Source organism: Lygodium microphyllum, chromosome 18 (assembly GCF_053477565.2).
Source record: "Lygodium microphyllum isolate KBCC chromosome 18, Lygodium_microphyllum_v1.1.10, whole genome shotgun sequence".
Taxonomy (NCBI): domain Eukaryota; kingdom Viridiplantae; phylum Streptophyta; class Polypodiopsida; order Schizaeales; family Lygodiaceae; genus Lygodium; species Lygodium microphyllum.
This window is the reverse complement of record NC_141152.1, coordinates 5,113,920-5,141,057: the sequence shown is the minus strand read 5'-3', so window position 1 is coordinate 5,141,057 and position 27,138 is coordinate 5,113,920.

The following is a 27,138-nucleotide window of genomic DNA, read 5'->3' as shown; positions in this document are numbered from 1 at the left end:
CTAGAAGGTTCTCCTCCTTTTTCCCCTCCTTAGAGGGTGTCCATACACGCTCTTCCCTCCCCCTCTTATCTGCAAGCTTAACCCCCCTTTACAATAGAAGAGAGTCACCCCAGCACGCTATCTCTCCGACAAAAGAGAGAGAGAGAGAGAGAGAGAGAGAGAGAGAGAGAGAGAGAGAGAGAGAGAGAGAGAGAGAGAGAGAGAGAGAGAGAGAGAGAGAGAGAGAGAGAGAGAGAGAGAGAGAGAGAGAGAGATTTATAAGTTGAAAGTATGGCCCCAAAACGGAGGGAGACACGCACCAATGGTAATCCCACGTCCAACAGTGGAGCCACCGGTTAGGGCATTTCCGTTAATGCAAATACAATGTTGGGTCTGGATAATTCATCTCCAAATACCCAGGTACTAATTGTCATCTTCTCTATTCATTGAGACGACATACGTTATATCGCTTCGACATGAATTCATGTAAAGGAGTAGCTCGAATTTATTTTATCCTATTGTTATGATTTGGCATTTGATTGTTCCTTTTAACCCAACTTGGTTGCATATGGCTTATTTGCTGATAGAGCAATTATAAGAAAGAATTAGTCAAGGGTTATGAATAGTATAGTCGTTAAAAGAACGACATTAAAAGATTGTGCATACAAGTGCTAGGTTAAAGCATAGTGAAGGGTTACAAATAGCATAATTGGTAAAAGAATATGACATTAAGAATCATGAATAGAAAGCCCTAGTTTAAAGTTTAGATACTTCAAAAGTACTTAGCCTAAGAGCCCAAATATTAAGAAAAACTAGATTTTAGGTCAATGCAAGGCTTGTTGGAGTCTAGTTACTTGAGATCATCTCGAACTTATCTTATGAAGTATTTACAGATTATGCCTATAACATGTTTGATAACATGTTTGATATATGAGAATAATTTTCTGTTTGCTTCATGGCTTTGACTAGGAGCTAGTACAAGAAAATTAATCATAAGGATTAAAAGTAAGATGTCTTGAGATCCATCTGATAACTATGACTTTCATCAATCCAATTCAGGGTTAGGTTATTGATCAATGTAAGTGATCTATAGAACTTACGTCTTGTACAATGTTTGAAACCTTAGCATAAGCCCTAGCCAAAGGAAGGGAGTGTTAAGTAAATTTTTTTCATAGTATCGCTCTTTGATCCCAAGGGGGAGAGAAAATATGTGATGGAAATGTTATTGTGTCTATTCTTGCATTGTTTGGAAAGAATACAATTGGTTTTGTTGGTTGATCAAACAACACCCTAAATGCTTTTACATTCAACTGATTGTTGGATTGTGGTTTGGATGATTATTCCAAGTGCTTGGATGGTAAATTCATGGCAGGAGTTTGTGATGACAAGTTGCCATGGGAATAAAAGAATGTTTTTTGAAAGATGATATTAGGGCTAAATGCCTTGTTTGTGCTTGATTCTTAAATGATTTAATGAAGGAAAGGTTCTTTGCATGGGTGGATCACCAAGATCGCACTACAGATCAACTTAAAAAGGGCACTGCTGGATTCATGGGCCGAAGGTCGAGTGGTGAAAAGGCCAACCACGGAAACGGTGTTTTACTCCTAGGCAGCTTGTGGGTTAGGTGGAGCTTTGGACACCCCTTGCCAAGTCCGAAATGGAGTTGAGGATCTCCGTGGCCCCAACATTTGTGGCATTGGAAGATCCTATTCTAGATAACGGATGGAAGTTGTGGTGCCATGTGATTTGGAGTAGTTACTTCTGCAGGGTAGAAGGGACATATCATTTCTCCTCTATGAGCAAGAGACAAAGATTAATGTGAAGGTAAGTTAAGGAGCTTGTTTGTCAAAAGGACTGCTTGCTCTGTATTCGTGTCTGTCCTATAAATTATGTGAATGAACCATGTTCCCTAAAAGGGTTAATTAAGAAAGCCGATTTTAAATGTCACACATAATTATGGTAGGACCTAATTAAATAACTAAAGAATGCCTATTGAGGGAAGCTGGTGGGTGGAACCCGTGACGAGTCTATCCTACGGCAAGGTGTTCCTAGAGAACTGGGAGGCTTCTCACAAGGTTTTATTGATGACCAACGCTTAGTAATTGTTAGGTTAGAATCCTGATTCATGTTGTTTTAGGGGACCCTAATGGAACTATGCCCTACGGGTAGAGAGGTTGAGCGACGGATCCCTCTTGTTTCCCATTCTATTTGAACCAAGTGTGGTATGAATCTGCTTGGATTTGGGTATCTTTGCAATAAGTAGGATGTCTAGGACTCGACACTAGAATGTCGTAAGGAGACCCTGACCACTAGGAGCCCAAATTTCAAGTCTATCCCAGTGGGTTTTGACAACGAATGTTCTATTGTGAGGTAGACTCGAGAAACCCTAGGCAACAAACCTCGTAACATTCCATGGGGATATTGGGCAAACTTGCTTAGATTTGTCTCTCGATGGGACCGCTAAAAACGTGCCTAGGACAGTAGTCGATAGGCGGGCACGTTACACTTTCCTGGGCATCTCCATTGCCTTATCTTCCCAATAATCTGTAGGCTCCTATTGCCACCTCATGGGGTGTCTCATTCTTTCCTCCAACCATCTCCTTCCTAGCCTTACTGAGAATTTTATTATGTCCTCCACCACCCTTGGAGATAATACCTTATCCAACATTGAGGAAAGGTGAGGGCAAATTCGAAGGGGTAGCTATGGTTTTCCCATTGCTCCCACACCATAAGTTCCTAGCCCTAGTTTATAGGGTCTCACTCCTTTCCTTGAGGGATGATCACATGTGGAACTTGTACTGGCTTGGGGGAGTTTTTTGCATGCTAGTTCTATTTGCTCTCTTCGCTTATGCCTCATGTCCACCATTCTTTCAAGTGATATGGCTTTGTCCCCTTGCTCTTCTAGTTGTGATTGTGATTGCAAAGAGGGGCTCAATTCATGTTGTTGTTCTTCCTCCACCTGGTCATGCTCAAAGTTTGGCCTCTCTTCATGGATTGGCTCTATCAGCTCCCTCTTGTGGAAGAGGCTGTGCTCATTGCTCTGGCTCCCCAAACCTCGGCAATTTGAGTTCTTGCATAGTTATTCTAGCTGAGATCAAATGGGCTCATTGCTCCTCCACTCGCAAGCTAGTGCTAGATTTGGGTGCCTTGGCATGGAGTCCATGTTGAAGTACTCTCCTGGCCAGCTCTTTTTTTTTTTTTGACTTCCTCAAAGGTGTCTTCTTCTCTTGAGTGGGTTACATTTAGCATTGTGTTTAAAAAGGCTCATTGTTGCTCTAGCATCCCTATCTCTACCATTGTAGCTTTGCTCTTTGCCATGAGGCATTCACTCTCTAAATGGGCTAGTTGATAAGCCAATCTTTTAATTCTATCCTCATTCTTGGCTACCCATTCTTTTGCTTTCTCTTTCATCTACTCCAAACCTTGATTTTGGTAACGGGCTAGAGTGATGATATCTGCTCTTGCTCCCACCATAATGTATTCATTTGTTCTTTTTCTTGGTTTGGGTGCTCTAATTGTTCCTTTAATATTGCCTCCTCATGGAGAGGTGTTTGAAGTTGGTTATGCAACTCTACCAACTTCTTCGTGGCCTCTTCATCTTTTTGTGTTTTTTTGTATACAACTATTTTCTTGCCTCCTCTCTTTGCCCTTTCAACTCCTCATTTTCTAGCTCTAGGCATCTACTTTCCCTAGAATTGAAGGCACACATTTCCTCTAGAGCCATATGGTTGTCTCTTTCCTCATCATATAGGTCTTTGAGTCTTTCTTCACCTTGCCTTACCTTTAGGACCTCTCTTAATGCAATCATTTCCTTGTTTATGATGGTCATCACCCTTGTTTTCTCTAGCATGTAGGTTGCAAATGTATTCTTTTCTTCTTCCAGCTCTACAAGTGTGGCCTTTTTTTCTTCCATCATTTTGTCAAGTTGGATTTGAATTTATTTTACCAACTCATCGTATTCTTTTGTGTTGCACATGGCTGAGGGCATCAAAGTAGTTGATACTTCCAAGCGGGGTACCTTCGGCCCTTGGCACGATTTAGCATATCAATTGCTAGTGCTGGCCTTTTAGTTCCTACAAGGGGGGCTCCTTCACTTGGTGCAAGTGCAAGTTCTTACACTTTTCTCACTAGATACTACTCCCAATCTATGATATTACTTTTATTGACCACCCCCCTATGATGGTTCCTTGCATTGGGGTGATTGTTGGTGTGACCATGGTTGGTGGGATTGTGCGTAGAGGGGCGTTTCGCTTTCCTTCTGCCCCATTGGTCTTTGTCCTACCTCTTCTTCTGCTCCACTTGTGCTTCATATGTCCTCCCGTTCTTAGGTGATGTTATTTTCTCCTCCTCCTTTTGTCTTAGTCTTTCTTTCTCTTCCTCTTGTTTCTTCATATGCTCCTCTTTAAGTCTCCTAGATTCCTCTTTCACCCTCTACAACTCTCTGTTTTCCTCTATAATGGACCAAGCTCTCCTGATAGGGATTTTCAATGTGATCCTCTTCTTCCTCCTTGAATTGATGGCTTTGAGCCCTGTTGTTCCGCTAATCATCCTTTCACTTGAGGCTTCTTGTTGGTTTGTTGAGTGGTGTTGCGGTCGGCTTCTTTCTCCTTGGGGCTACTTGTTCTGCTTTCTTCTACTGATCTCTATTAAATTCTTCCTTCCCCTGCTCTTTTGCTACTGAGAACAAAGCGGAAGGGCTCACTAGAGTAGGGGAGTGATACTCCTCTTGATTGGTGATGGTTCAAGGGTTTCCTCTACTACCTCTTCTCTTTTCACCTCCCCTAGGGCTTCTATTGAGGGTTGATATGACTGTGTTTTTGGTTGTTTTTTATTAGATTTTTGGGTGATTTTTGTATGATTTGATGCTAATTGATTGGTTTGGAAGTTTTTGAGAGAGTTTTGGATTAGGTTGAACAGGTTTGAGAAGCTCATGATGTTTTTCAGTGGAGATATGATGTGCTGATAGGTTCTATATTAAGTGTCTGATAAGTTCTATTTAGCTTCTGTTTTTGTAATATTTCCACGCAATAAAAGTTAGTTGGTTAGTTCAAAAGTTAGTTAGTCAATTAATAAGTTAGTAAGATTACTAACTAAAGACTAACTAAGGTAAAAACTGACTAGCATTAATAGCTAATAATTTTCATTCAATTAAAAATATATTTAAAAAAATTGAGAGTCATAAATCTGACATTTTTCTCGAATTGATAAGGACCGTAGCCACCCTTCATGAAAAGTACAATGTGAACGGGACTTATGAGCCATATTAATCACTAGTATTAATGTGTATAGCTAGAATGGTCCAAAAATATTAGATTCTTGGGGGGGGGGGGGAAACTATTATATTTTAGATATTATCCTAAAAAGATAGAACTAAAAGTCATTTAAAAGAAAAGACAAGTGATGTTTTAGTTAGTTTTGGAGATTTTATAAAAAGAGAAATAAAGAAAAGTGACTAGCGAAATTGCGCGTGCCGCGATCGCAGTCTATAGGCAGTATACAACACTTCGAACAAAGAAAAGAAGGAGTGAGCTAAGAGCTTTCTAACCAAGCGCCTTGGGGTTTTACCCCCCTTTTTGGAGCCAATGCAACCATCAGATTTATGATCTGAGCATCAGATCACTGAGTCTTCTAAGAGCCCCTCCACTCTTGTTCTCAGACTTATCCCCTCCTCTCTAATTCATTATAAATATGAGGCATGGGGAGGCACAAGGGAGTGTAAGGAGACCTCGAAAGGCTACAAGAGAGAGGGAGAGAGAGAGTATACCCCTCCAAGAGATTGAGAGAGAGAGAGAGAGAGAGAGAGAGAGAGAGAGAGAGAGAGAGAGAGAGAGAGAGAGAGAGAGAGAGAGAGAGACAGAGAGAGAGACAGAGAGAAGAGTTACCCCGAGAGGCTGCACAATTTCCCTCTATCTCGATCCTTGATTTAACCATCTTCTCTTACTCTCTCCCATCTTGAATCTATTCCACCTTCTTAATCTCTTGAGTCTACTTGCGGGCGATGGCCTCCAAGCGAAGAATATCGCGTGCGGATGACAATCCTACAACTGGGCGAAGGCATCACTATCAATCCAATTGCGGTACCGGTCGTAAGTAATGTATTTTCAAATTGATAGATGCTTGTTTTAATGCTCGCAAGAGATGCATTAGGCTTTGTACCTTGTGGTAATAGAATAGGTCATTGAAAATGATAAATCACATCTTAATTATTCAAAGATGAAGTTTGTGAAGTGCTTGTATCAAAGGGAGTTAAATTGCACCTAGTTGCTATATGATGAATCCATATATAGCATAAGCAACATATGGGACACTAAAGTATTGAGCATTGACGAGTCTTTGACTAATCTTTACCGAGGATAATATTGTTTAAAGCTTAGATGGTACATACATGGGAGAGATTATGTAAACTTTACATCGATGACATGTGACTCCTTGCCTTAGGAGAAAGGAAGATAAAGCCAAGAAAAAATGTTGCATAGTAGGAAAATGCTAAAAGATAATTATCATTTAGAGAAGAGGCATAAATGCTCTTGTTAGATTGATTAACTTGCATTGGAATGATAGGACTTACGTCATGTATAGTATTGGAACCTTTAGCATATGCCTTAGGCTAAAGGAGGGAATATTAAGTAAATTCTACTCTTTGGCCCCAAGGGGGAAAGTGAATATGCGATGGAATTATTGTCTCATCTATTATTGTATTGTTTGGGAAAAATACTATTAGTTTTGTTGGTTGATTGAATAACACCCTAAATGTTTTTCTTTCAATCAAGGGATTGTTGCATTGTGATTTGGATAAATATTCCAAAGCTCGTGTTGATGGCAAATGAATGGCAGGGGTCTGTAATGACAAGTTGCCATGGGAATAAAGGAATGTTTTTCTAGAAGATGATATTAGGGCCGATTGCTTTGATTGTGATTGAATTTTAATTGGATTAATTAAGGAAGGATATTTTGCACGCGTGGATCATCTCTAAGATCACATCACGGATTATCCCGAGAGGGCAGTGCTCGATTCATAGGCCAATGGTCGAGTGGTGAAAAGGGTAACCACGGAAATGGCATCTCACTCCTAGACCGCTTGTGGGTTAGGTGCAGCTTTGGACACCCCTTGCCTGTCTAGAATGGAGTTCGAGATCCCCATGAGCCCAACATCTGGGATGTTGGAAGATCCTATTCTAGATAAAGGATGGAAATTTTGGCGCCATGAGATTTGGATGGAGTACTTCTGTTGGGTAGAAGGGATACATAATTCTCCTGTATGGGCAGGAGACAAAGATTAACTTAAGGATACGTTAAGGAACTTGTTTGATAAAAGGACTGCTTGTTTTGTTTTTGTGTATGTGTTGTAAATTACATGAACGAACTTTGTGCCCTAAAAGGCTTAATTAATGAAGCTGATTTTAAATGTCGCACATAAATGTGGTAGGACCTAATTAGACAACTAAAGCTATCAAGGGAAGCGGGTGGATGGAATCCCTCGATGGGTCTACCGTCCTACGGCTAGGTGGTCCCAAAGAACTAGGAGGCTTCTCACAAGGATTTACCATCGGATGACTTTAGGTATTGTTAAGTTAGAACCCAATTCATGCCGTTTTAGGGGATGGGAATGGGACTATACCCTATGGGCAGAGAGGTTGAGCGGTGCATCCCTCTCGTTTCCCATTCTCTATGAACCAAGTGCAGCATAAACCTGCTTCGACTCTGTTGTTCCTACTCAAAGTGGGTCATCTGGAGCTCGACACTAGCTACTTCCTAGAGACTTGGCTAACAGGAAAGAAACCCTGACTTCAAGTCGGTTCTAAGTGGGAACGGCCGGATACTTCCGCTTCGGGGCAGACTCGAGAAGACCTAGATCGCAAACCCTGTGACATTCCTTGCGAGTGCCAGGTGGTGCTTTCTAGACTCCCCTCCCGATGGGCTGCTAAGACATGTCCCACAAGTGCTAGGTGGCGCTTTCTAGACTCCCCTCCCGATGGGCTGCTAAGACGTGTCCCACAAGTGGTCAAGCGGACACGTTATAGTTGGTACAGAGCAAAACTTCATGATGATACATGATTGATTAATGTTCGGTTCATAGACATATCCTAAACAGAAATAACCTGAGTGGTATGGCTTGATTGTCCTTCTGCACCCACGAATGCTAACATGCAAGAGAAGAAATTTCTTCTCAAGTAAATTAAGGCACCCGAGTTTGATGGAGAAGGGTTAGACGTCGCAGTAGAAGCAAAGATATGGATTGAGACGATGGATGACTATTTCTCTGCTTCGGGAACTGCCTCCATGAATCAAGCAATGATTGGAAAAATGAAGTTATTTGGCAAGGCTCGAGGGGGATGATAAAATTCAAATGCCAACTAGCACACCGACAATTGCTAATTAGCATATAGAAAATTGCTAACTAGCAATCAAATAAATGTAAACTAGCATAGGTAACTGGTAATAGATTGTTGCAAATTAACAAATGTAAATTAGCATACAACTACTAATTAGCATACAAGTTAACATATAGACAACCATGCTAACTAGCATACAACTACCTATAAGCATACAATGCTAATCAACATACAAGTTACTATAAACAACACTATCAATTAGCACTACTAACTAGCATATAAGAAACTATTAACTAGCACACAATGGCTTTAAATGGAATCATAATTGACATGACATAACAATTATATGATAGTAGGCATCTCAATAAAGATATTCCACTTTGGATATCCTACTTTGCATATGGATATGATTGGTCAAAAGTACTCCTACTTTTCAGCCCTTATTTTTTTCTCAACTATTGAGCTTCCTAGAATAGTGCAAACTTCTAGCACCAATAACTTTAGATCCATCCATTAACTTATGTTGTTGTAAAAAGAGAAAATTTTAATAAAATCACTTCCTACTCTCTGACTATTGGGATTAAGAATATTATCATTCTATGCTAAATTATAGGTGCTCTAATCTTAGCTACCTACTTTCCCTGTATTATAGGGATTGCAAGACATACCTAACTTGGAGGGTGGAGCTAGAAAAATCAAACCCTTGGATCGAGTTGGTGTCTTCTACAAAGTTGTTCCGGTACTCATGGTCTACATCTTGACCATTGGGATCCTCAAGATCTTACTCAAGCTAAGATTGAATCAATATTTACTAATATGCAATTTTTAGGTAGAACAACAGTTTGCCATATTCACTGCTATATATATATAGCTAGTCTCAATGCATTGAATGAGGGACTATATGTGAGAGACAGAGAATGATAAAGTGTGAATAGACCTAAATCATATTTCTTATCATTGTACTTCTCATATTCAATCAATACATTATTGCTTTGAGTGTGCTCAATCACTTCTACTATCACTACATTATTTACTTCCACTACTGCCTACTTGTTTGTGAGTTCATTCTAATCAACTGTTTGTGTCATTTTCTTATCATCTACTTTGGACTATGTGAGTTGAAGTATTGGGCACCTCATTCTTAGAGTTTTATCATGGCAAGAAATTATTGAAACATAGGCGAAACTTTTTGCTTCTAGTTTATGGGATAGGCCTAGACCTTATGTGAATAATTATCAATGAATGTAATCGAATATTGTGCACCACCTAATAGCTGACAAGGCATGGGACCCAACAAATTGGATGATGTATTAGAAGCTCGGGAAGCATTCTTCATATCAAAACTCTGTGACCCCAGGCAATATAAAGAGTATTTGATCTACATAAGAGACCTCCTTTATGAAGATTTAGGTGCCCATGATAACATCATGAAGGAACATTTGGTATGTTCCTTTCCAGAACCAATTCCTTTCTATTGTAAACACAAAATGAAAAATGAAAATAGAGATTTTTCAGATAGTCTAGGATAGATTATATAGATTATAGAACAAACAATCAAAGAAGTGCGCTAGCATCAGAAAATGACAGTACTAAACAAACAATTTCTACAATCAATCTGTAAATCTACTGTAAAATATGACGTGGATTTTGGTTGCAAGCAATGTGCATGTTCTTATGGTGGAAATGGAAGTTCCTCTAGACATCACCATTCTTGCTCTTTCCACAATCATAAGGGAAGAGGACAATGTTATTTTAATAGATAGAATGCCCCAAACCCTCACTCATATAATTCTAATTAACATTGACGACATTTCTATAGGAATGGAAGACATGGAAAATCTGGAAGACATTTCAGCTCCAAAAAACACCATAAGAATTTTTCTCAAGAAAAGAAAAAGGACCTTAAATGTTACTTGTATGGAAGCTTCACATCTGGCAAATAATTCTCTCACTAAAAAGAAGCTGTCAAACAATGCTGTTAAAATCAATATGCACTACTTAAGTGAAGATAGTTCCAGTACCTATTGTATGTTGACTATGATGCCTATGACTCTGGTATACTACAACAACTCATTCTTCTAGTGAGACTGAGTCTGAATCTATTGAGTCAACTACTACTGACTCTCACACAGAAGATGAAGACCTCCATACTAAATCTAGTCTGGAGTTGTCCACTCTTTCATTAGAAACTACTATGTCTTTTGATAATTCTATACATTCTGACTCCTTTGTGCCTGTGAATGCCCATTCTGTACATTCTTCAAGTAGGAAAGATAAAGTATTTCTTGGTGCAGCTTCCTCCATTGGTGGTTCTTCCTCCCAACAATGAAGGCATAAAGGCAAACAAAAGCAATTTGAGTCTGATGATGATAGTGATACATCTGAAACAACGCCATTAGATAAAAAGGCTAAAGACAAAATAGGTAAGAATTCTTTAACAATCCTTATGACTTGCCTAAACCAGGTACCCTCACTTCTGAGACAAAATCAAAGGCAAATGTTTTTGTTCCACATAATTTAAAATAAATGCATAATCCCAGAACTGCTACCTAATTACTTTAGTCTTTATCCTCTACTTCTCACTCTACCCAAAAAGAAGGAACATAAATGCTCCAAGCCTTCAGAGAAATGCAAATAGAATTACATAGTCAGAAACAACTTGGTCAAGGAACAATAGAAATATTAATTGAATTACACAATCAAGTGGAAGCTACAAACATCTTGGCCAAGCCAGTCAATCAGATCCAGATGACACCCCCTAAACAAGTACACAAAGTCAATGATTTGACTACAGGTGGCCCAATCCCTATGATCTGTGTGCAACTAAAGAATATGCCGTAGTTTTCTCTATATGTGGATGCACTACTAGATATAGGTTTGAGTCTCACAATTGTTCCCTATGAATTATTTCCTCCCAGCTGTATCAAAGTAACAAGTCCTATCAGTGTAGAATTATCTAACAACAAAAAAGTGACATTGATACATGTGACCCAAGCCTATTTACATCTTGGCTTGATAAAAGTGCCCATTGAGATACAATTAATGAAATAGATGAGATATGATTTGCTAATCAACACATATATCTTGCAACATCTAGTCCCCTATACCTTTTGGGCTGAACATTTTACTGCTTCATATTTGGGCAAAAAGGCCAATATCCCTTTACTTCCTGAAATTGGCTGAAGTATTTATACTCTTACTAAAATTCCCTCTCCACAAGAAACAACTGCAAAGACTCAATAGATAGAGATAGAAAAGCAAAAGTATGCTACTGAAATCAAGCAAATCACAGAGCATTTGCAATCTTTCATGCATGAAGATCCACTCATGTACAAGGAGAAAAGAGTCAATTTTGTTACTTCTCTACCTCTAAAAACCAATGCCATTCCTACCAAGGCACTTCATTTTGGAATGAAGGAAGATGATTTAATCCTTTGCAAGCAAGAAAGTCAGATATTTTTGGATAAAGGCTTAATAGAACCAACCATATCTCCATGGGCTTGTCAGGCTTTCTATGTCAATAAACACTCAGAACAAAAAAGAGGTAGAAAAAGGATGGTGATCAACTACAAACCTTTAAATGCTTATCTCATTGGTCATGGACACCCTATTCCTTTAAAGTATATTTGATTTAAAAACTTAAAAAAGCTAATATTTTCAACAAGTTTGATTTGAAATCAGGGTTTTGGCAGCTTCCTCTCAAGCCAGAAGACCGCTATAAAACTGGGTTTTGTGTCCCTCAAGGACATTATCAATGGACGGTCCTACCATTTGGCATCAAGACAACACCCACATACTTTCAAGCTTAGACACATTTAGTTTTTTCAAGGTTTCCTTTTTATGTGGTCTATATTGATGAAATCTTAGTGTTTTAAGACACTATTAAAGGCCACATTGAACATTTACAGCAACTTGCTAAAGCTATTGATGAAGCAAGCATGGTTCTCTCACCTATTAAATCTATCATGTTCACTAGCTTAGTGGAATTCTTAGATTTAGAAATTAAAAATGACACAGTAAAACTTCAAGATCATGTTTTGAAAAAGGTCCTTGACATGCCTACTGAATTCATCAACATCAAACAACTTCAACAATTTCTTGGCTGTCTGAATTGGATAAACTTTGCAACTCCAAATACCGCAATCTATGCTAAAGGTTTATACCCCCTCCTTAAAAAAGGATAGTTCAACTGGAAGCCTCACCATTCACTTGCTATACAAAGTATCAAAAATCTTATTCGGCTTTAACCTCCTCTTCGGCTAGTATACAATAGGCCTCTATCCTAAATAGTAGCTCAATGGCTGACCTCAAACACTCAAAATGATGCTCGAAATGGAAGCCTTCAATATTGGGGGAGGATGCCAAGTACACAAGCAATGATGCTAGAGCTCAATAGGAGTTGGAGGAGTTGAATGATGCCATAGATAGGGGCATCCAAATTGGCACCATCATGTTGGTTGCTCTTGGGGTACTGCTATTTGTCTCATCAATGGGATATTATCAGAGATTTATCAATGCAATGGCAGAAGAACATTGCCATTGACGAACCTGTTATTTTTTCATTGTTTGTTTAATTGGAGTGAAGCATGTTAGGTATCTTTTCAGGATGTGAAGCAGGAACTAGCAAAAGTGCTAGTCCTAAAAGCACCCAAAAGAGGTGAGGTCTTCTATATATTTTTAGTAGTAGCAATGCATAGTATTATCTGATGTTTAGCCCAAATCTGGGAAGATAAATGGTATCATCCAATTGCCTTTGCTAGTTGTAAATTGGGGAGACTTGAAATTAATTATACTTATATGGAGAAATTGTGTATTGGAATGGTTTTCACGAGACAAAGAAATTTAGGCACTATATTCTCTATGAGAAGGTGGTATTTTTTACAAAGGCGAAAGGACTTAGATGAACAAGTTGTAGTCACCTGACCATTTAGCAAAGTGGTTAATCACTTTGTAGGAGTTCGATTATGAGATTAGGAGTAAGCCACCAAAGCTGTAGGGCATTGTGCAATGTCTTGTGGATTTTGGGGAGCCAAAGGAAATTCTGGGTGAAAAGGAAGTGACATTGAAGGTTTGTTCAAAATTGATACAACTTCCATCCTTTCCTGGTATTGTAATGTCCCCATTACTTAGTTATTTTAATAAACAATGTGCATATACATTCCAAAGAAAATTGATTTATGTTGCACATCCACACATGGAATTTTTTTTTGTTGTAGAATCTCTACAAGATTTATAGGAAGTAGGACTGGTTTACTAGAATAGTTTGAAATCTCTAGTATCATGTTTAGATGACTTAATTTCCACTTTAGATGGATCCAAATATATACGGTGACTTATTTTGAAGGGAACAAGTCATCCAAGACAAAAGATCGATAAAAATAACGTGATTTAAAAAAATTGTTATTTTCATCTATTTTTGATGGATATTCTGCTTACGCATGTCGACCAAATTCGTTCCGATCGTTTTAAGTACCGAACGTCTATATTTGGAGTCCATACGACGAAGTTATGATCCAAACAAGTTGCAGGGCAAAAATAAATGAAAATCTTTGTCATCGATGATGTCATAAAAAATGCCAAAAAGAAGGCGCCCTCTCTTTATCCCCTCCCCTCTCACTACTATATAAATAGGGGTAGAGCATCACGTCAAACACACATACACACAGACACACAATGGCCCATGCAGAAGTCCCTCTACTATTGACATGACGAAGCTCTGGTGCAAATCAACTGAGCCTCTCTTTCTCTCTCTCTCTCTCTCTCTCTCTCTCTCTCTCTCTCTCTCCACCCCTATGCGAAAGCACTGCCTGAACCTATCAAGCTTCTTCCATGGCTCCTAAGAGACGTCGAGATGTTGAGCGAGGTCACGCTCAGAGACCTCCCCAACACGAGGAAGTGGTCGTCACTGTTGCTAACGAAACTCAACATGATGCTGAAGCACAAGCAAAAGTTAACCCCGAACCCATTCAAACCAAAGAACCAGGCATCCCACAACAAATCAAGGTTGCGGCTATAAACCATAGTCACGATGGATGGCCAAACAGAGATAATTGGGTTAGTACCTAGGATAGGGATCACCATTAGTTAGATCTTACTTAGACTCGTAAAAGCATGATAGTATTATCAAGTACTTTTTAGGAAGGAACACGGAAACTGATGAAGAGGATAGATTCTATGCATCGCATTGACAATTGTGTTAAAATGTCTTATGGTATGACTGCTTTTGGATTTGTGAATGATGAATTATGGCTATTATGATTCTGGGCTTGCACAGCCAGAAGAATTGTGGATTGTGGTGGTTTGGGACATTGGGGTCCCCAACCCAATGCTCCCTTACACTCTACGGAGTGTGGAAAAACTCACCTGCCAGTGGGGTCCTATGCTTGCGAGGGAGGTAGGTGTTTTTGATTTTGATCACTCGAGCACCTGAGAGGGCAAAGGGCCGAGTGGTAAGTGCCCCTGTTATGTAGGACGGCTCTTGAGGCTCAGAGAAGCTTAGAGGGGCTCTAAGCTAGTAAATTTCCATGTTGACCGCGGATGGAGTTCAATCACATACATCCTAACCTCGAGGGATCGGAAGGTCCTATCCTAGGCTGGATGGTGTCTTTCTGCGGAAAGACAGCTTTGTATCACTATGCGGAGTGATGGTAAAATAAAGTATCTGATTTTTGAATTGTTTGTTATGTGCTAAAGGTCGAGTTTAACGAACCCAATTTAATGGAGTAATAAAAGCAAGCTGATTTTATATGTCCAAACAGTGTGGTAGTATGCTTTGCTAATTAGAAAACTAAGAAAACCCATCAAGGAAAGTGGGAGTCTTTGATCTTGACAATTGGACGCCTGCAGCTGGGTGGACCCGATAAGTCCAACACTAGATAGAGCTAATTAAATCGTGACCCTCCCAATATCGGTAGGATTAGTTACTAGGTTTAACATCATTTTAGGGGGCCGGAGCTGAGATTTTACCTTATGGGTAGGGGGGTCAAGTTACACTCTTCCTCGTCTCTCACTCTCTTTGAACCAAGTGCGGTGCTAACCTCATTCCTACCTTTGATTGATTACAAAGTGGTCTTTCTTAAGTGGGCGCTAGATTGTTGTTAGGGGTGACTTATCCATGATTCCCCTGTGAAGTAGAACTGAGATTTTCATGTTCAACTAAGTCCAAGGTTTCCCATGGGGAGACGAGATGGTGATATGCATGGATATGAATTTCAGTCGACTACTAGAGAACTCCTCCAAGTCTGTTGGAGGAGGCACCTCACATGTATGTAGTTATAACGCATTATCTATCTACAGGAGAGGTTGGGGTTGCTCTATCAAAGTCTGAGAAGAGAAAGATTAAGCAGCAAGCACTACATTTTTCGATTATAACCGGTGTTTTGTATCATAAAAGTGTAGATCAGATTTATCATCGATGTGTGTAGTACCTAATGAGGTACCATTTATTATTGATGAATGCTATGATTTAGCATGTGGGGGATAGTTTGCCAGATGGCTTACTACCCAGAAAGCTCTAGGTGCTGGATATATTGGTGGTCATCGATTTTCCAGGATGCTTTCAATTATGTTAAGCACTATGATGTCTATCAAAGAGATGATGCCAAAGAGAATCATAAGCAGCCGTTAAATCCTATTTTAGTTATGTTACTCTTTGATAAATGGGGTATCGATTTTGTTGGACTAATACATCCTTCATCGACACTATGTAGAAGCGTTATATTATTGTAGCGACATAATACTTTTTGAAAGTGGTCTAAAGCTCAAGCAACGATGAAGGATAATGCTAAGGAGATAGCCAATTTTATTATGGAGCAAATTGTTTGTCATTTTGGTCCACCTAAGGAGTTAGTGTGTCTAACCCAAGGGACACACTTTAAGGTTATAGTAGCCTTAACGGAAGTTTTGAATATTAAACACAATAAAACCACCCCATATAATCTGCAAGCAAATGTTCAAGTCAAGAGTACGAATAAAAAACTTGTATGGATCTTATCAAAGATAGTGTTTGAAAGTAAGTGAGATTGGGATAAGAAATTGTATGTGGTAGTTTGAGCTTACAATACGACATTTAAGAGAGCTACATGCCACATCTTTTTTAAGCTGGTATATGGAGAAGAGTGTGTCTTACCATTGAAAATAGAGCTACCCACTGTGCGATTTGCTCTCAATCATTCGTTGGGTAAGGAAAAAGCATTGCAGGAAAGATTTATTTCTCTTGTGCATCTTGATGAGATTCAATTGTAGGCTCTATTACATCACGAGGTAGGGAAGAAGAGAATGAAAGCGCTTCACAACCTTTGGGCTAATAAATATAAATTTGCGAAGGGTTAGTTGGTGTTGTACTATGATGCTCGTCGTGAGCTATTTCTTGGTAAACTAGAACCCAAATGGGATGGGCCATATAAAATTGTCAGTATATAGGAAAGAATGGATCTACAGTCCTTTTAACAGACTTGCAGGGGGTAGAGTTTAAAAATAAGGTAAAATTTAATCAGTTGAAGCCTTACTACGTGTAAGGGCTGATGTTGGCTTGGTGCCTATGTAGGTCGTTCAGGATTCAGCTCTAACGTACAGTAGGTACTAAGACAATCAGATGATGGGAAGAATAATTCCTTATCTTGACCACCTATATTTAGAGCAACGTTACCACCAAGGTCAAGTTATTTGGTGGATCTTTCATGTGGGATATTAAGATCTACTGCCACCATTGTCAAAGGATTCTTACGAGTGTCCCTATTGAGTTCAACAAGGAAGAAGGAGGGATTCTACTTATTATACATCCTCTCTCTCAACTTGACTTTGATTATCATAAGTAGAAGTGATTTGATCAGGTATGGCATGGTCTACCAATGAAGAATGTGTCTACACTTTGTATTTTGATGAAGCTTCTAGAGGCCCCACTAAGCACGTGAGTGTTGGTATGGTCACATTAAAGATAGTTGACGTAGAGTTGTTACGAAAATGGGATCATATCTTGGTATTGCTTTTACGAATAACATGGTAGAATACAAGGCCTTAATCATGGGACTAAATTAACCTGATGTAGTGGTATCCATTGGTTATTGGTAAAAGGTGACTCACAACTAGTGATCAATCAATTGAATGGGATCTATAGTGTGAGGGATCCTTTTCTATGGGATGTACCACCATGCATCCTTGGATATGATGCATATTTTTGAGGTAGTGACTTGCCAGCTTAATCCCCAACAACAATGGAATCGCTTTTTGCAGATTTCTTGGCCAATTATGCTTTTGTTGAGGATATAGTTTTATCCTATTTTGGCCGCCACTGGTTAGTGTGGATTATGAGAGTTAGGTGTGGCGGTTGATCACCTTCCTATTTTGTAATGGATGCACAGGATCATTTATCATCATATTCGTCGGACACGCCTTGCTATTTATATAAGGGGGTTAGCCAATAACTTGATGCACTTAGTGTAGGGTCGGAGGAGCCCTCAACCTTGGTCATTCTTATGCTTCAATAGAGTTATGTTGGGACCAAAGGTTTATTTTAGGCACAGCTGCAGTACATTGTTGAATGGTCATTTCATGAATTATTTCATTAGGCCAAGAGGCCCATGTGTGTCTAGTGCAGGTGTGGCTAATGGTTTTGTTTTAGTGTTGTGCTATATAGATTCAACAGAACCTGGGGGAGCCTCTTATTGCGTAGAAGCTTCTTGTGGCCAAGTCCAGGTGATATTTTTCATTTACGAGTACTCTCTCTTTGTGCTATATGTGTTTATGTACTTGTGGGGGATTTTTCTTTTGTTGGGGACCCACAATCAAGGCATGGAGTCCCTACATTAGGTTAGGTGTGTTTGAGGGAGGTCTGAGTAGTTGTCTGTCTATTGCTAGGAGCTTTTGTTAGTAGTGAGAAATTTAGAAAAGCTTACCAAAATTAAAAAAGAGAAAAAATTGAATATATTTGAAATATAAAAATACAAGTGTGTAAAAAGGGGTTCTAACCCCTCAAATTAAAAAAGAAAAAGAAAAATCTTAAGAGTAGTTGATCATCGCCTTGTGAAGGGCTGGTAGGTTCTTGGTGGGAATGAGTCAGTCCGATGCCTTGTCTTCCTAGGGGTGGCATCTAGTTGGAAAAAATAATAAGGCAAGTTGGAGCGAAAAGAAAAGTGAGTGGAAGAAATAAAGATTTAAGTGTTACCTCGCAAGGGCTTGGTAGGTTCTTGGGTACCGAGATAGGACTTGAGGCCAATGCCTTGTTCTCCTTGGGTCACTATGCTCAACTCCCTCCTTTTTACATGCGTGAATATGGAAACTTGAAGGAAAAATAATATAAAATAAAAATATATGCTAACCAAGCTATAGGAGTCCTCACATAGTAGGAGGTCCCTAGTCTAGTTGTCCTAAGTTGGGTAGGTAGTTCACGCCACCACCTGGGATGACTTCTTTGACGGTTCTTTTTTGCCAGTCTTTGTTGGAGTAGTTGGTTAGCGACTCACTCTGGATTTTTGTCAGATTATGTTAGACCTCTCCCTCATGGATTTTATGTCTTGATCCTGTAAGGGGGTAGGGTGAGAGCTGTTTTGTGTGCTTTGTTGTGTATTCTGTTTTGTGGCAGCTTGATGCTTTTTATGGTTGTTGTTTGTACATATTAGTTCATGGATTCGATGAGTTGAGTCACCCTATCATGTGATCTCCAAACAGTGAGAGTGGGATTTTAACACCCAAGACATGCCAAAAAGGTGCAGAATGATGCAAATTTAAAGTGGAATTTAAAGCCCAATGACGAACACGAAAGACATGGATCTGATAATTTTAAGTGGCCGTGAGAGACAGGAATGCAAAATTTGACCTTTGTAGTGGTTGCACATTTTTCATAATTTTCTTGAGTACTAGATCGAAGTAAGATGGGTTCCCGAGTTAGGACCTCAAGCCAGCTGCGCAAGATTTTTCGGATCTTGAATCAGTCTCGCTAGACATCGAATATGCAGGAAGTCGGGCACTTTGGGGTGGTCAAATAGTGCAAGATTTTAATGGGCATAGCCTTTGGGCCTTTTGGGACACCTTGGGCCCCCAAAAATTAATGATTATGGGGGCGGGGGCATTAAAAAAGAATCGATGAGCAGAAATGATGTCCCTCCCCATGGTATGATTTATGGAAGAGGGATGGTAAGAGGCAACAACAAACAAGCAGTCAAACTGATCATTGCCATAGATTCTCTAATTTTTTCGCTTCCACGTGTAAAATGGCTACCCAGATGGAGATCTCAGAATTTAATATTTCTCTCTCCTCTCTCCTCTTGATGCATGTTTTTATGGTTCAATCAATGAGAGAAGGGGGTGGGCTGGTTTGAGAGATTTTGATTGTGGGAGATGATGCTGAGACACGATGGAGCATAGATCAATGTTTGGAGGATAATTAGCAGTTGTTAGTGAGCGTCAACTTCCAAATACGAGATACGTGTGAGATAGAGCGCTATTTTATAAAAGTAAGTAATAAATTTCATCATTTTATAAAAGATCTTGATTGCAAATGGTTGAAAATGATTGCTCTTGATTATCAATGATCTATTTTATGAGAAACATTAATAAAATGAGAAAGAATCAATCATTTAGTGATTTTTTCATAAACACATAAGATCTGTAAAATTGTGGTTTTAGGGTAAATTGTGGATTTTGGGGGTTTCAATGTGTCAATGGTGTTCTCTTGGGATGAAATGAGGGATGAAAATAATTCTCAACAAATCTAATCAAGTCATATAAGAAATTTAGAAAACATCGGTATTTTTTATAAATAAATAGAAAAAATAGAGAAAAATGGAGAAAATAAGGTTTTCATGTTTCAAAGTAGAAAAAAGAAAAATATGTATCCGTGGATGTATGGCTGAGCTAAAGCATAAGGTTTATCCTTACTTTAGCCCTATCTTTATGTTAAAGTGAGTATTTATTGCTCTTTATGAAGACTCTAAACCTACCATCAAATGCACAACCCTAAAAGTGCTAGGGAGAGGAGGGGGTAATAATAACTGCTGATTATATGATGAATTTGATTATTTATGATGCATTTTGTATATAGGATACGTGTGTTTTGAGAATTAAAGGGTTTAATAGCCCGAGAGTGCTCGGTGCTGACCCTTTGCAATGTAGCAATTACGCTTAGAATGAAAGCATGAAAAGAAATGGTTTCACATTATCACAATGCTGTTGTACATGGAAAAAAAATGGTTGAGCACTATGAATCATTTGCATTGCATTCATCAACACATGGTGTCATCCTGGATGCATGGCAATTGTTTTCATAAATATTGACCCATGCTGAGGGTGAGGTATCCCAAGCTGTAGGGTTAGTGATTCGTTTCCTTTGGGGGACTTACTCAGTGAGGACTATCTTTTATCTCTTGGAACGATTGATTAAAAGAGACGACTATGTATCGTACGTGCTTTATGTTTAAACAACACATCTTAGGGCCAATCCTCGAGGTGTAGGAGAAGGCAAAGTGAGCTACGACAATTAACTGAGGGGTGCTCCCTATGTCTCTTTTACGTGGTGTATAACACCAATATATGTAGGGGCTCCCTATAGGGAGTTTGGGGGAGGGTTATCCGTTGAACTATGAGCCATACAAACACAAATATCTAAATTAGAAGTTAGGTTAATGTATCTTTTAGATGCTCTTGGCCATAAGGCCATGGGGTGTTTTGGTTGAGCATAGAGGCCCGGGTAGAGCCTTAGAGCCAATGTCGAGCCCGTTTTAGGTACCAACACCCATGACTCAAGAAGTGTACAAATAAGAAGAAGGGAGAGTGTTTATCTTGAGTGCAATGCCCTATGAAGTTAACTGACCAAAAATTGAGTGAAACTCATTCAGATGTGTAGACACACCACTTCCTTCCTTTATGTAAAGGTCCATGAGCTATTCCAACCAATATATCTATGAAGTAGGACTTTACTTGTCATAAAGATTGCATATCTTTTCCCATAATTGCCAAGCATTATCCTCAGGTGCCACAATATTGAAATAAGCATGCTTAGATAATGCCAATATAAGAAGAGTGGATTTACATAGCTCATCCAACTCATCCCAAGTATCCTGATTAATTACTTCAGGCTTTACACTCTTGGTTTTCAAAGGCCTAACTTTCTTCTTTTGAACGAATACATGCCATATTTGCATCTTCTAATATGTGAAATTTGTGCCAATAGCACTATCATTCAAAGAACCAACCATAATGATATTATACCAATGCAAAATCTAAGAGAATGGGCTGTTGTAAATGACTCCAAAGTAGTCCCCAAAAGTTGGCCAAAACAAGGGCAAAACTAGAGGGAATACCAAAGTATAGAGCTATCCACCAACTACAATAGATTGCCAAGCACAATGTCTACTCTCCAAAAGAATGTGAAAACTGTAATTGCAACCATGTTGAAATAAAGATAATAGTATATATCAATCCAATTGTGGGTAAATAACTAAGAAAGCAAGCTCCCATTGCCATGGATATCCAAGTAGCAACCCGAGATACAAAGAATGCAACTAGCAAACTAAGCATAGACCAGTGGTACCAAAGACTGTCACAAACTCAAAGTATTAGTAAACCATACATCCCATAAGCATATATATCACTAACAAACTACTGACAAAGGTAAGTGTCGGTGTCCAAAGCATAAGGAATCAAATTAGCCCATAAGTGGAGGTAACTACATTCAATAGCACACAAGAGAGCATATACATAAACCAAGAGTCCCAATGTCTCAAAGAACCATACTTTGCCAAGTCAGTATAAGCATCTCCCACTAGAAGTAAATCAAATATGCAAAGTGAGCAAGCAAAGCTCAAGACATATACATGAAAGCATCCAAGAAGCCCAAGTGCGTCAAATATATGTGGAAACTCCAACAGCCACAATATGTGACCGGCCTTTCCTTCATCAATAGACTGGAAGAGTCTATTCGGTTCTGTTATGGTCTGTTTTGCCTCTGTTTTGATATGTTTTCTTTCTATTGGTGAGGATGAGATGGTGAATAAATATTTTTTAGGATTTATTGAGAGTATGTTGAATGGTTTTGGATGGTTTGAAGTGGTTTTGATTGAAGTTGTATGGTTTATATACTTTCTATTCACCCCCTGTTTGAGCTTCTATAGAGTCCCTATCTTTGTTTTGTTTTTGTTTTGTTTGCTTTGTGAATGTTTTGTGGGATGGATGCTTAGCTTGGGAATGTTTTGTAATCTTGGAAGAGGAATAATGCTAGCTCAAAATAGCTCAAAGAAGCAAAAGAAGTAGCTAAAGAAGACTTGAAGTGAAGACTACAGTGATAGTGATAGTGATAGTAGTGAGCTCTCAAGGGACACTGTAGTGGCTCTGGTGACTCTTCATATCAGACATACCTCTTGGGAGGGGTATCCATGGCCAAGAGAGAGTTATTGAGGACTATTTATTGTAATTCCATTATATTATTGAGTGTGGATATGTGTGAGAGAGATCAAGTTTGAGTGATAGTCATTTTTTCTATGCTAAAAAGCATTGTATTTATATGAGAGATTAAGAAAGACTATGGCGACTATAAAAAAATTGAAGATGAATAATATGTGATGAAATTCCATTCAAATTGGAGCATTATTTTGTGTTTTTGTGATTCTTTGATGAATTTTAGGAAGACAATGAAGAATGTGATTAATTTTATTGAAGATAAGCTGTGGGAGATTCTTGTTATAATGCTCCATGAAGATTTGTTGTGATTGGTGTCCTTTTTCCTATTGTGGTTGCTTAGAGAATTAAAAAAACTTGTTGATGAATACAATATAGATTTTCTTGCAGTAAGAAAACTATTTCTTTGGTGTTCTCTTGAGAGCTTCATGTTTTTGGTACACAGTCAAGGAAAACTACCATCAACAAGCACCAATAGAGGCTAAAAATGATGAAAGTGGCACTGTTGAAAATGAAGAAAAGTAATGGAAGACTGGAGAATCCTTGTAACCGTTAAAGAATTGGAGATCTTCATTGGAAAATCCACTTTTTACAAGAAGTGCATCCCTCAATGGTGGAAGTATGTCACTATCTTGATGTGGGCTCTATGTGACAGACTAATCCCATTATCTTCTGAAGCTATAGAAAGTTGTATCACAATAGCCAATTGTTTTTTGCTCATTTGAAAAGCAAAGTAGAACCAAAGAGAATGACCATCCATAAGAGATTTGGCCTTCATTGAAATTTTTTTGAATATCATCAAGTGGATGATTGTGAAGAAGCCTCAAGAGTCATGGTCAATTGAAGTTCACAAGAACAAGAAGGAAAAGAGTTGAAATTTATTCATGGATGCTCAACAACAAGATACGTGGGATGCTTGGTACATTGACAACCTTCTATTTGTCCAATTGGCAACCCATTGGAAGTTAGTAGATAGAGTATTCTTGACAACCTATGCTATTGAAACCCTCCAAAGTTGGTATTATCAAGACAATGGCACTATGGCAATCCTTAGAAGAATGAATTTTGATACATTCAAAACCGAATATCTTCCCCTCTATAGTGGAATGAAAGATGAATTCAAAGATGTTGAAAAGAAGGAAGTAGAAGAAATGTTGGAAAGAGAGTTCTCTAGAGATTGAAGTCCTTTTGATTCTTTTCTATTGAGTACAAAAAAATTGGGTGGAGCTAACTCCTGGATGAATGATGCGATCAAGCAGCAACATTAGAACAAGTCCAAAGGTACATGAGAAGAGAGAAGGCAGAAATCAAAGCTAAGAACAAGCTAGCAGTAGAAGCCTCCTCTAACACCCTTGCAGTACAAGTTTATTTCTATACCTTTGGATGCTAATGCTAAGCTTACTGTACATGAGGATGACTTAATTGAGGATCTGAATTTTACAATTGTTGGCTTTCCACCAATTAGGAATCTCACTTTGGTAGTTTATCTAGTACAAGTGATTTCACACCCATTTGCTAATTCCACAAGTAAAGTGGGTGCAACTATTGTGGTTATTCCTAGCTTTCTTGCACAAGCAGGAGAAATAAAAGAATGCGTTCTTCCACAGTCAAATCAAGGTTTTGAAATTCTTACCTTGGTAGTGTGAAGGGGTTTGGATCACCAAGAATTGGCGATTCAGTCCCTTTTTATGGAGAGCGGCATGGACTATCGCTTTTTCAATCTCTGCTTCCATAGTCGGTTCTTCCTCTTCATTTACTTCCTTTATGGTGATATTGGAAGTCCTTGCCCTCCCCATTGCTGCTTGATCGCAACCAGTGGAGCTCTGGTTTGTCCACAGAATCATCCTTGGCAATGGTCCTCACCAAGTTTGGGGCACTCTCTTTTGAGTTGCTCGGGTTGCAGTAGAAGCATCGCAAGTCTTGGTCATTTCTTTATGTAGGAAAAAAGTCACTGATTGCATTTGCCTTTGGTTTCTTCAGCTGTCCTTGACCTTGTCCTTGTACTCTTATCTTGCTTATGTTGTTTGTTTGAAGCAAGGATGTCGTTCAGGAAGATGAGTCATACCTCCTCCCATTCTAGGAATGGTATACCCATCAAATGCAGTTCTAGGGATTGTTCCCTACCCCTACCCTCAAATGCACACGTGTACCAAATCCAAAGTGGCATGTAGATAGTAGCCTATAGATAGTAGTACCTCAAATGATGGTTCAACCATAACAATAGTGGCCTCAAACAGTTTCCCCAATGGTGACTCAATAACAATAGTGGAACCCTACCAACTGGAACCAACAACTACAAGTCTCAACATGAGCTCTGAATTAGAATTAGAACATAGGACCCTTTGGACCAACCCAACCAGTTTATGCAATGATTATAGAGACTTCACAAAACCCTACTGTAAGTACTCCAGGAGGAGAAAATTTGAAGGACTATCTATCCAATTTAGTCGCAAGCATCAAGAAAGAGTTGATGGATCAGATTATAGAATAACTACAGTGCTGAAAGTGAATACCGCCAACATATCCAGTCTTGTAGAGGTGGAAGAGATATGATGCAATCTAATACATGGTACGGAAAGTGCCATTAGGCAGGACATTTAGCCATTGAATGTACCCAAAAACTAACTATCCCTAGGGCCTTCTATTCATACTATTTAAAGAAGAACCATATAGAGGATATTTGCTCTCTTAAGGAGATACATGAAAGAAGGAAGAAAGATAAAGAAGCAAGATTCAACTTATTGGAATCCAAGATGACCACCTAGGATATCGAGCCAAAATCTAGAGATGTGGATCCTAATTTGAGCCCAAAGAGGTTTCCCTCTCAAAGTTACAGAGGACAACAGTATAAGGGTATAGAGACATTTACACATAGACAAGACCAGAGGTCCAAGAGGTAGAGGATGCAGAAGTACCTCTAGTGATAGAAGAAGGGTAGATGTTGCTACTTCTAGAGGACAAAGGAAAGATAAAAGTGAGTGTTGCCCCATTCCCTAGCCAATTGGAGAAGCCTGTGGATTCTATCAAAGAGTATGACTTGGTCAAAGACCTAAACACCTTCAAACCAAACCTAATAGTCTGACAAGTATTACTAATAATATTGTCACCTAGTTGTCAAAAGAAATTTAAAAGCATATTGACAAGAAGATGAGGCCTAAGGATTGCTCCTATAATTTCCTCCAAGTCTAATAAAACCCCAGAGCTTGTGAAAGAAGTGGATGTGGCTAATGCCTTCCTAGATCTTGGTATTCTAGAGATTGGCATTTGGATTGAAGGTTGTTTTATTGTAGATGCATTGATTGATGGAGGTTCATCAGTGAACATAATGATGGATGTGACAATAAAGGATCTAGGCCTGCAAGGTATGTAGCCTACACAATGGCTTATTAGACTCATAGATCAAATCAGAATTAAGACTTTGGGTATTCTCCAATATGTGAAAACTCTTGCAGGATGAGACTATTAATTGACCTATTTGTGGTAAAACCAAACTCCTATGGAACCTCATACCCTCAACTTTTTGGAAAACCATGGCTTTTTGAAGTAAGAGCACAAATAGATTGGTTCAAGGAAACCCTAACTTTAGGTAGATGACCCAACAAGGTGGTAGTCAAGTTGTATGGTTCACAAAAAGGTAATGGATCTAGTTCCATCGACGTCTTAACAGACTCATCCAACCAAGTAATAGATGGCAGATCAACACATGAAGAAGCTTCCAAGATCTTTCCTAAGAAAATAGAGGCACAGTCCCTGACAGTAGTAGGCATTGTAAGCCAACTCTTTTAAAATTACCTTTGACAGTGAGATAGAATCCTAGATGTATTGTTCTCCTTGTTACATGGCCATAGTAGAGTCAGAGACACATACAAACATAGAAGCAGAGCCAGAGCTAGAGCCAGAGGCAAAAGTAGAGGATACATCAGAGAGTTTGTTTTTTTTATATAGAGCCCCTACAAAGGCAAAGATAGAGTCTGTCAAAGATGAAGATGAAAGTCAAGATGAAGACAATGGAAGTGACATGGAAGAAGCTATACAACTAGATGAGAATACTAAAGAGGATGAAGTTCTAGAAGTGGTTGAAGAGCTGAAAATCCCGTGCTATTAGATATAATGACTCTAGTACCCTTTGGATTAATAAATGAATCGTATCATAGATAAAATATCCATAAGCAATGGATAAAACAAAATAATCCTTCATTCAGTAGTAGCTCTCATCACCCATATTTACCCTTGTCGAGAAAGGACAATGATGATGCACCTTACCAACAAACACAAGTTCAACAACCCAAACATAACTTAGATGGTTTTTATTATGTGACGTTCCTGGAGGCATCCTCAGAAGATGAGTCCTCAAGTCAAGAGATAAGTAACTCTCCCATAAGATTTGGAATAGCCATGATACATTTTTAGTATCCCAAAGAGTCAATTGAGTCCCCAT